Genomic DNA, 9,994 nt, shown 5'->3' with positions numbered 1-9,994 from the left:
AATCACCACAGTGTAGTTTGGCGATGGGTCACTTTAGTCACCCTTCAGCTACGGCCACTGCGAGTTGCGAGGCCTTCACGAACACCAAGGGGACAGCCAGTGCAGCCTTGCCGTGTGGCGGAGGGGACGGGGTGGTCTGGTGAACTCACAGCCATTTAACCATCACTCTGCCGGGATAATCCCCAGATGGGCGGCTGGGAGAGGCATGCGGCTCAGTGCAGAGTACAGAGCCCAGCCTTCGGGAGCACCGCTTCTGGTGCGGATGCCACCAGGACGGCACTCTGGGGTCCCTGGGCCCAGTGAAGGGGTGATCGAGCTACTTTGCAGCAAGAATGTCCTCCAACATCCCCACACTTTCAGCAGGCGTGGGCGGCTCTCATCAGGCAGCGCGGTGCCTTGGCGCTCCTGCTGTGCCTTCTCTCCTGGGTCCACACATCACAAGCTGCGCCTCAGTGTGAAGTGAGAGTGGAGAGGCTGGAAGAGGTGGTGCAACCGCAGCACAAACAGTGAAATGACACCTGGCGATGGAGGCAGATCTGCTTACATCCAGGCACTGATCGGGGTCACTCCCAGATACCAGGGCCTGGTCTCCAGTGGCCTAGGGATGCATGGGATGTGCAGGCAGGAAGCAGAGGCAGCAGGGCTGGTCGGTTGGGGACTGGTTTACACACTGCGTCATAGTGACCAGCCATTCCTAGGAGACAGGAGCAACCAGAACTGGAACAGGAACTATCACTCGGGCAAGAGCCTGAGCAGACTGGCTGTGAGGAGGAGCGTTTCCTGCTGTGAGCCGCTATCCTAGCTTCGCCAGCAGATCTTCGCTGCACATGCTACACGTGCTCTTTTGAGACAAGGCCCAGCTAGGAGCAGTGATGTTAGGACTGTCAGGGATCCTAGGCTTTTAGGAAGAGACCTAACTGAGGCCTGTCTGCTCTGTACCGTTACTCTGGCAAGGCAGTGTGGGAGTTCATCTGGCTTAGGAGGGTGTCCAGTGCGCCTTGGGCACGCATCAAGTCAAGTGCTTGATTGGTTGTTCCATCCTCTTGGGGAAACTATCCATAGAGTTTAAGGCAAAAACCACAGCTAGCGGGGTGGGGGGGCAGGAAGGAAGGACTGGGGTAGGCAAAGGGAGGCCCGGGCGGGTGACAGAGACACTGAAGCCTGAGCTGGCTGCAGGGGTATGGGTGCCAGCACAGCGGCTGAGCTTGCAGAACACACGACAGGGATAGGTCTGGTGGCTGGGTCAGCTGGATCCCCAGGGGTGGCTCAGGAACTTGTGGCAGGTTTCCAAAGAGCAGCAGGAAGCAGCCGCAGGAGAGCTTTGCCAAAATAAGTGTCCCAGGTGACCAGAGCATGCCCAGCCTGTCGGACTCCACTCCCAGCAGAGCCACTTCCATCCATAAACAGCATACTCAGCATCTGCCGGGGCGTTATTTTGCAGCCGTGGTCGGTGGGCCTCATCGGTGGGAAGGTATGTGTCAGCGCTGCTATTCAGGAGGTCCAGGGCAGCACATGGCACCAGGACAGCTTGGTCTCTGTTGGGAGCAGATAAAGCTGGAAATGGGCCATATGTGGGAGGCAGGATGAAGCCTCAGTGTCTAAAGCAGTCACACTGCCTCAGTCCCGAGAAATCATCCTGCCTGGTCAATGTCACCAGACAACCTTGGCTCATGCGATACTAACTTTGCTACGATATGAATAAGTGCCCCCAGAAAGGCTTCTTCCTTTTCGTCTGGCGGCAGCCATCAGGGAAGCCAAGATGGGTGTGTACAAGGTCATCCAGGAGCTGGGGAGGATGAAGCAGGCCGACGTGACGCGCTTTCTGCTGCGGGTCTGCCCTGGCAGCACCGCCAGCTCTCGGCGCTCTGCAGGGCTCCTCACTCCACCCGGCCAACAGAGCTCGCAGACCGGGACAAAACAAGGCCAAGCAAGGGTATGTCATATACAGGACTCGTGTGCGCCGCGGTGACCGCAAACGTCCAGTTCCTAAGGGAGCAACTTACGGCAAGCCTGTCCGTCATGGCGTTAACCAGCTGAAGTTCGCGCGAAGCCTTCAGTCTGTTGCCGAGGAGCGAGCTGGACGCCACTGTGGGGCTCTGGGAGTGCTGAATTCTTACTGGGCTGGTGAAGATTCCACATACAGAGTCTTTGAGGTTATCCTTATTGATCTGTTCCACAAAGCCATTAGAAGAAATCCTGACACCCAGTGGATCACCAAGCCAGTCCACAAGCACAGGGAGGTGTGTGGGCTGACATCTCCAGGCCACAAGAGTTGTGGCCTTGGAAAGGGCGGCAAGTTCCACCACACTGTTGGTGGCTCTTGCCGTGTAGCTTGGAGAAGGCGCAGTACTCTCCAGCTCCACCGTTACCGCTAACAATACAAGTGATGTTTGTGAAATTCATAACCCAATAAGCAATTTAGGACAGTTAATAAATAAATATGTCCCTATGTTGTTCTTGGGGTCCTGTGCCAACCAGGCACGGGCCACCACCTGACCTCAGCTATTATCTCCTGTCTTCATTTTCTAAATCCTCTTGCTGTTTTCTCTGGGCCCTCCAGGAAAGCAGCGAAGCTCTCCATTGGCTGTGCATAACTGCAAGTGTCTACCCGGGAACTCCTAGGAAATGAACGTAACTGTACACTGGAAGCAAGCTGAGCCCCCAGCGGAGCACACGGAGCATGACCGGCAAGGCTTCGTGGTGCTTCTTGATGGGGACCCCTGGGAGTGCGGGCCCCTCTTACGCCGATGCTGCCCAAGACACTGCCTGAGCCAAGTCCTGCAGGCGTGTCAGGCAAGCCCAGGTCGCAGCTGTTCCCAAATAAGGTGTGTGCTCTCTAAAACAGCGACATGGTCAAGAGAAATACAAAGGCAACTCCAGACCAAAGACAATGGAGACATGGGATGCTGGGCTGTAGCCCAGACTGCCAGAAACAACAGAGGAAGGATGTCACCAGGGCGCTTGACAGAACCTGAGCAGGTGCCATGAATTGAATTGCAACATAATAAGAGCGCAATTATTTGAAATGTATGACTTTGGTAACTGTACCGTGAGTTATTAATGTCTTAGTTCTTTTTCTCATTGCAAAAACAAAAGGCCCAATGCCCACAGTTAAAGGAGGAAAGGGTTATTTAGCTCGCAGCTTATGGGGGTGTCAGTCCACAGCCAGCTGGCTCCAAGGCACAGTGGTGTGGCACAGGGGCCGTCACTCAGGCCTGAGGAAGAGAGCAACAGCAGAAGGGGTAGGGGGTGGCCTCTTGCTGTCCCCTCTACTGATGCAGGGTACCCCCCCCCCCCCCAGGGCAGGTGTAGCACTCACACCCTTAATCCCAGCGCTGGACCGTGAGTCAGTCACAACCTCTAGCCCCAGCCACCTCTGTAAAGCCCTCCTTCCTGACCGCGCGAGGCTGGCGAGGCATCCAGATGCCCACAGTGGCAGTGCATTTGGAGGGTACTGAAATATTCAGACGTGAAGGGAAATCCTGCTCCCAGCTGACTCGTGAGCACAGCACAGACGCAGAGAATGAGAGGGAACTGTAGCTCAGTGTTGAGAAATTTATGACTCTAGGGGCAAGGGCACGGGGGTCTCCATACTAGTCTTGCAAATTTTTTATAGACTTGAATTTACCTCAAAAAAATTTAAGGAAACAGTCAGAGAAATATCAACCAAAGGTGATGTGTGTTGTTTTTATTCTAAATGAAAAAATAAACCAACTCAAAACAGATAGCTGTAGACAATTAGAAGAGCTTGAAAATGGACTAGGCCTTCAGTGATACCAGGAGTTCCTGCTGAGGGGATAAAGGCTACCATGTGATGCTCATGTTAAGAAAAAGCACCTGTTTGCCAAGGTGCGCTCCTGAAGCATTTACAGGGGGGTGATGGGAAGTCTGGGATCTGCCTTTCAGTACTCCAGGAGGAAAAGAGCCGTGGAGAGGAACAGAGGAAAAGCACCTGCGGCTGCATCGCTGCTCGGGGGTGAACGAGGGCCCGGCCCCGCCCTTCCCTGGGAGCAGCTGCGCACAAGCCCAGGGGGACGTCCTGCTCTAAGCGGAGGAGCAGGTCTCTCCCTGGACTGTGCCGTGGTCGGATGACAATGCGGAGTGACCCGAGGCTGCTGAGTCCTTTTCTCCTGGCCCTTCTGCTGGCCCGGGTTCAGTGAACAAGTCAGGACAGTAGAGCGGTGTGAGAGACGACTACTTAGCAGGGCAGAATAAGAAGACAAGGAGCAGCACCAGAACTTTAAGGGAAAGAGGTGCACCCTGCAGGTGGACTGAGCCTGCAAGTGGACTGAGGGCTGTGGGAGCGAGAGCGCCCAGCTGCGAGGCCTGCACTGAGTCCTGCCAGCGTCCTTCATAACTGACCCAGACGGTCGGCCGGAGCATGAGTTGGAAGATGGGGATCGGGTGCCAGGTCCAGCTCCGTCTCGAGTCACCTCTGCCGCATCCCCTCAACTGGCAGGTCGTGGCCACCTGCTACAGCCACCTAGCCATGCTGTGGTCTCCTACTTCAGTCAGGAGCAGGCTAAGGTGACACATTTTAGTGAAAGCAAAGCTCCCTGGAGAACCGAGGATGCTCTACAGGGACAGCAGGATTTCTAGACACGCAGGGCCAGAGGCCATTGCTCAGAGCAGCTGTACCTGCAGTTGCCCTGTGGTGATAACACTCTGTGACCTTCTCAGATGATGTCCCTGCACCACCTTCCCCAGGGCGTGAGGAGGCAATCCTCCTGGAAGCGAACCCCAGCTGGTGTGCTGCAGAGACCAAGGGGCAACCGTCCAGCCCTGGGCAGTGTCATGGAGCCCACCCAGGGACCAGAGCAGCCATGGAGAAGGGAGTCTTGGCTGAGCTGTGGGTCACCACGTGCACTCTCAGAAACATTACAACATTTGGAGATGCGTCTTTGGGATCGGCAAGCCAGGCCAGCCTCGGGGGCAGCAAGGCTTGGCATGCAGGGATCGAGTCCGAAACCCACTCTTCAGTCCCAGGATAGCAAGAGACGGGAAAGTCATTCTTAGCAAAAAAAAAAAAAAAAAAAAAAAAAAAAAAATCATGAACAAGGAGAAAAGAAGAACCATATGAGAGAACAAACAACAGGAGGCAGAAAGGAAGAAGGGCTGTGGAGCAGGAGGGCTGGGGCGCCAGCCTCTCCACAGCTGTCTGAGCCCCAGATTTGGGGAGCTGGTGGCCCCCAAAGTGCCTGGAGCCCACAGAGTCAGGCAGGCAGTGGGTCTGCGGAAGCACCCTCCCAGCTGGGGCACTCCCACATGCTCTGCACCTCCCGAAGCGTTGAAAGCAGCACAAATTCCCCTGGTGCTGTGGCCCCGGTCTGCAGCCTTCTGGAAAGGCTGCCTCTGAGGGTGCTTACGGGTGTGGGGCAGCTCTGATATGAAGCTCCTGCCTCTCACAGCGTCATTTCCAGCCTCCCTTCCTCCTCTGCAGGGAGATCGCCTCCTCTCCTAGACGTCTCAGTCCAGAAACAATTCGTGGAGACCATAAAGGCTTGAATTTTGAGAGCAAGTTCCTGATATTTGGGGGCCTTTGCTCTCGGGGACATCCATCCTCAATGCAGTGAGGGCAGTGGGGCGACCTCAGCTTCGGGGACCCCCTGCCTGCTTGCTGCCCCCTCCCCATGTTGTGGGTAAACATTCTGACCCTTGGCACAGGCAGCCAGTGCCTGGGCCTCGGGGCACTCCTGAGTCCCTGAGGGTGGTCTGGTCCTCAGCCTCTCTGCCGGCATCAGCTCCTGGCTGCAGTGGGACCCTGGGGCCTTGAACAGCGAGTGCTCACCGCCTGGCAGTTCTGGGTGTCGGGAGTCCAGCTCGGGCTCAGTGGGGTGAACAGAAGGGGTCAGCAGGGCTGTGTCCCTTCTGGACCGGCGAGATTCTGTGTCTAGGAATATTCTAGTTTTAAGAGCATCTTGGAAGTAGAAAGGTTAGTTCTATATTCCAGCATTCTCTAATCATTTTTAGAGACTCCCATCACCCCTGCCATGGAGAAATAGAATCGCTCCTCAGAGCCCACCACGAAGGACTTCAGGGCCCCACGCCAACACCGAACTCCAGAGGCGCAAGCCCCAGACGTGGACCTGGTGGAGGTGGTGTCCCTGACACCCCTGCGGCTGCACATGGACCTCCCTGCACTGTCAAGCATGACAGACGTGCGGCATGAGTAGCTGTCCGTCAAGGACTTGTGAGAAGAGTGAGAAGAAGAACGTCTACACGTGTTTGGTCCAAACGCAGTTTTTCCTGAATACCTTCTCCCCACCGTTGGCTGAATCTGTCAGTGTGGAACCCGCCTGCCGGCGTGAAGGCCGTGAGGGGAATGGGAACCATGCGGGCTGTGAAACATCTGGCACCATCTGGCACCGTGGGAAGCAGCAAGAAAAGGTAGGGCCAGCACTAATGTTTTATTTAAATAAATGATTATATCCTACCCCTTCAGCACATACATAACATTAGCAATGCCAGCTCGCGCTCGCGCTCTCTCTCTCTCTCTCTCTCTCTCTACTTAGGACAGGGTGTACAGGGTCTCACTGTGTAGATTAGACTCACAGTGATCCTCCCGTTCACAGCCTCCCACGTGCTGGGATTACTGGTGCTCGCCACCACGCCCATTGCTGTCTCAGGGCGCTGGGGGACGGCACAGCAGGCCCTGGGATTGAACTCAGGCCCTTGCGCTTGCCAGGCAAGTACTTATGCAACTGAGCTAACTCCGCAGCCCCAAGCAGGCGCAGTAATCGCTGAGCTATGTGGCAGCCCAAGCCCTTCTCTGTGTGACTCAGGGCTCGAGGCTTCAGCAGTCCTGAGTCTCTCCAGCCAGCACACAGCTTTGGGGCCGCCGCTCTCCTGCCAGCAGCCCGAGCGCCCCCGCTTCCCCGTGCGGGCTCGCACCCGCGCAGGCCTGCTGCTAACTCCCCCGCAGGATAAACTCCTGGCCCCCAGGGACCACCAGCTCCGTGACAACAGCATCAGCCACTTTGAACTGATCTTTGGATTCCTCTTCAGGAACCGTTTGCCTTTATGTTTCGGTCTTCGCGAGAGACGAACGCGATCCGATTTCCTGCGCGCTGGGCCTCTGAGCGCCTTGAAGAGGCAGCTCCGCTTGGGAACTCCGGGTGCAACCCCCGACGCATCCACAGCGCACGACGTGGGCAGCAGCCCACAGGCGGAAGGGGGCGACAGTGCAGCCAAAAGGTGTTCAAGGGTGTGTTTGAAGGTCCTGTCTGAGGGTACTATCCTTATGTTGAAAAAAAGCCACGTCATTATTTAGGAAATAAAGCTGCGTACGTGTCACCGAGTTCCTGTGAACAAAACACAGCGACAGTGAGGGTGATTCATCGTCAAGGAAGTTTTTTTGTTTCTTGTTTCTTTTCTTTTCTTTCTTTTTTTTTTTTCTTGGTGTGTGTGTGTGTGTGTGTGTGTGTGGCCTTTTTCAGACAGCGCCTCACTACGCAGTTCAGACTGGGCCTGAGATCACTTTGCAGCCCAGGCTGGTCGCGAACTCTCAATGATCCTCCTGCCTCAGCCTCCCAGTGCTGGCGTCACCGGCGTGCACCGCCATGCCCTGCAGCTGTCAGGTGAATATTTTAGATGCATTTTCCCTTGCGCTCCAACTGTTCCAGGGTGCATTCTGAGAAATAAAAGTCAAAAGAGTAAAGAGCAAATAAGGAGCAGAGAGCCCGGCCTCTGCTGTTGCCTTCCCAGCCCTGCTGGCTGAAGCACACAAGGGGGCTCCACAGTACTCTGCTGAGGATCAGGGCTGGCTACTGCGCAGACTGCAAGGGGCCTGAGTCGGACTTGCCCTGAGCCTTGGCTTGCACTGCTCAGCACACGACGGTGCCCACTTACAGCAAGTGCTACAGCCGACGGTTTTGCAACTTCATGAAGGCGTGAAGGTGGCCCACACGCCCAGAAGCTGTTCTTCAGGTCTTGGACCTTTTCTGGACTGTGGCCTTGCAGCTTGATCGGCTCTCGGTCAGCAAGCCCAGTGCTCACTCCGCCCCAGGACAGGGAGGGAAGCCGCTGACCCTCTACCATTGCAGACCAGGGCTGGGGATAGAGCCCAGTGGTACTCATGCCTGCCTGGCAGGTGGAAGGTTCAGAGTTCAATTCCTGGTACTAAAACTGTAAAGGGTTAACAGAATTTTGTGCTTTAACTGGGAAATTATTTTAAAAACGCTTGTGTTTCCTGTTATCTGCTCTAAGAAATGTGTTCTCCTCTCAGCTTAAGGCTGTTTAACAATAAATAACTGTTTCTTGTCGAGGCAGCAAGCTAACACAAACTCCCTCCCTAACCATCTCCTGTAACATAGTTAGCTTAAGATGTATCTTATAAAACTATGCACTTATTACTAAGCTGTAAAAGACCCTTTAGTTATAAACAGTTTGCAGCTCTGTCAAATGAATCATTTTCTGTTGTTCTGTGCTACATAACAAATTCGCTTACCAAACTGGATGTGATTCCTGTTATAAATACCCCCTGCTACCTGCGTTCTGGTGCTGATCAGCCTTCTGTGTGGGAAGGGGCTGACGAACCTGAGCTCAGTAAATAAAGCCTCTATTCAAATTTCTATCTGGCTGGTCTGGTTCCTAAGCAGAGTGACCCATAACAAAAGCAAGAAATGGAAGCCCTGTGGTTGGTGACCCACAGAACCGGGGTGTGTGGGAGGACAGGTGGCTCCAAAATGGCTCTACTGTGACAAGCACAGGACACGTCAGGGCTCACTCCAGAAAAGCCGCCTTTCTCTCTGTTTTCCCTCTACAGAGAGCCCATGTTTCCCTCGGACATTGGCAGAGGGACTTACTTCAGACCAACGTCCTTGTACACAGCTAGAAAAACTAGTCAAAATAAAAACACTGAGTGAAGACTGAGTGAAGACCCTGGGGAACCGGGACGGATGCCCAGCAGAGAGGTCTGCACCTGGCAGGACTTCTGCGCTGGAGGGTGTGCAGGTCCTGCAAGAGGCAGCACCCGCCGGGCAGTCAGCGGGGAGAAGTGACACACAGCTGGACGCAGCCCTGGGGCTGGTGCACGGCGGAGGCTGTTTTCTCACAACGTGAACAGGTCTCGGGTAAACAGCCCCTTCCGGTCTGGCCAGGGTGGGGCACCTCATAGAGGTGCCTACCGAAGGAAGTCAGCAGCGACCTCTGCTGTGTTCAGAGGCCCACAGTCTAATGGACGGCAGGAGGCCGTGCTTTCCTGGGCACGACCACAGCGTCCTGTGCAGCACAGCGGCACTACCTCCAGGGGCACAGGCAAGGAGCACGCGTATTCGCTTTGTTCCCGTGATCCTCACAAGGGCTCACAGCGCCCACAGGTACAGACAAGAAACAGACTCTCTTGCCTCTGCCATCAGCCTCAGGCACACGCTGGCTTGGTGAGGCAATGTCCCAGGCCGCAGCCTCAAGGTCCTGGCCGGGGATTCTCTGTGCCTATCCTGGACTGCCTGGAGCAGTGTGCCGCCTGGGAAACGCAGGTGAGGGGACGGCTCCCCACATCCTAACAGGACCCTGGGGTTCCGCTGACCACTTCAGGGGGAGACTCCTACACTCCAGCCCACTTTCTCCCAGAAGGAGGTGGGTTTGGCCTGTGAGATCCTTGAGGAGAGATGCCTCACCAGCCCCTCTTGGCCCTCTCCTTGCGGAATGTGGCACAGCCACGAACCATGTGGAGCTGGATCTGTCAGCCTACTGACCTTGGCCGGGATCCACAGCTGGCTGGGGCAGTAGGTGGGTTACAAAGGCAGCTAGCCTAATCTCTGTCCTAATTTATACTGGGCCAAGTGATGCCGAACCTCACAACACTGTCATGAGCCACAGTGCTCAATAAACATTGTAATGAAAACATGAATCCCACCGCTCAGAAGCAAGCTGAGGGGCTGGGGAGATGGCTCAGTGGAATAAGAGCTTCCTTGTCAAGCACAAGGGCCTGAGTTCAATCCCGGGTTCCGCCACACAAGTCCCTGCATGGAAGATTCAAGCCAAGAGATACAAG

The 9,994-nt window shown here is 55.3% G+C and overlaps 1 pseudogene; it reads left to right on the top strand.

The window, feature by feature from the left end:
* Positions 1-1,759: 1,759 nt before the first annotated feature.
* LOC101572411 lies at positions 1,760-2,375 on the top strand (annotated as a pseudogene).
* Positions 2,376-9,994: the final 7,619 nt, after the last annotated feature.

Source organism: Octodon degus, unplaced genomic scaffold (genome assembly GCF_000260255.1).
Source record: "Octodon degus isolate 3935 unplaced genomic scaffold, OctDeg1.0 scaffold00052, whole genome shotgun sequence".
NCBI lineage: Eukaryota > Metazoa > Chordata > Mammalia > Rodentia > Octodontidae > Octodon > Octodon degus.
Note: the sequence above shows the minus strand (reverse complement) of the source record. Positions and strands in the feature narration are given on the sequence as shown.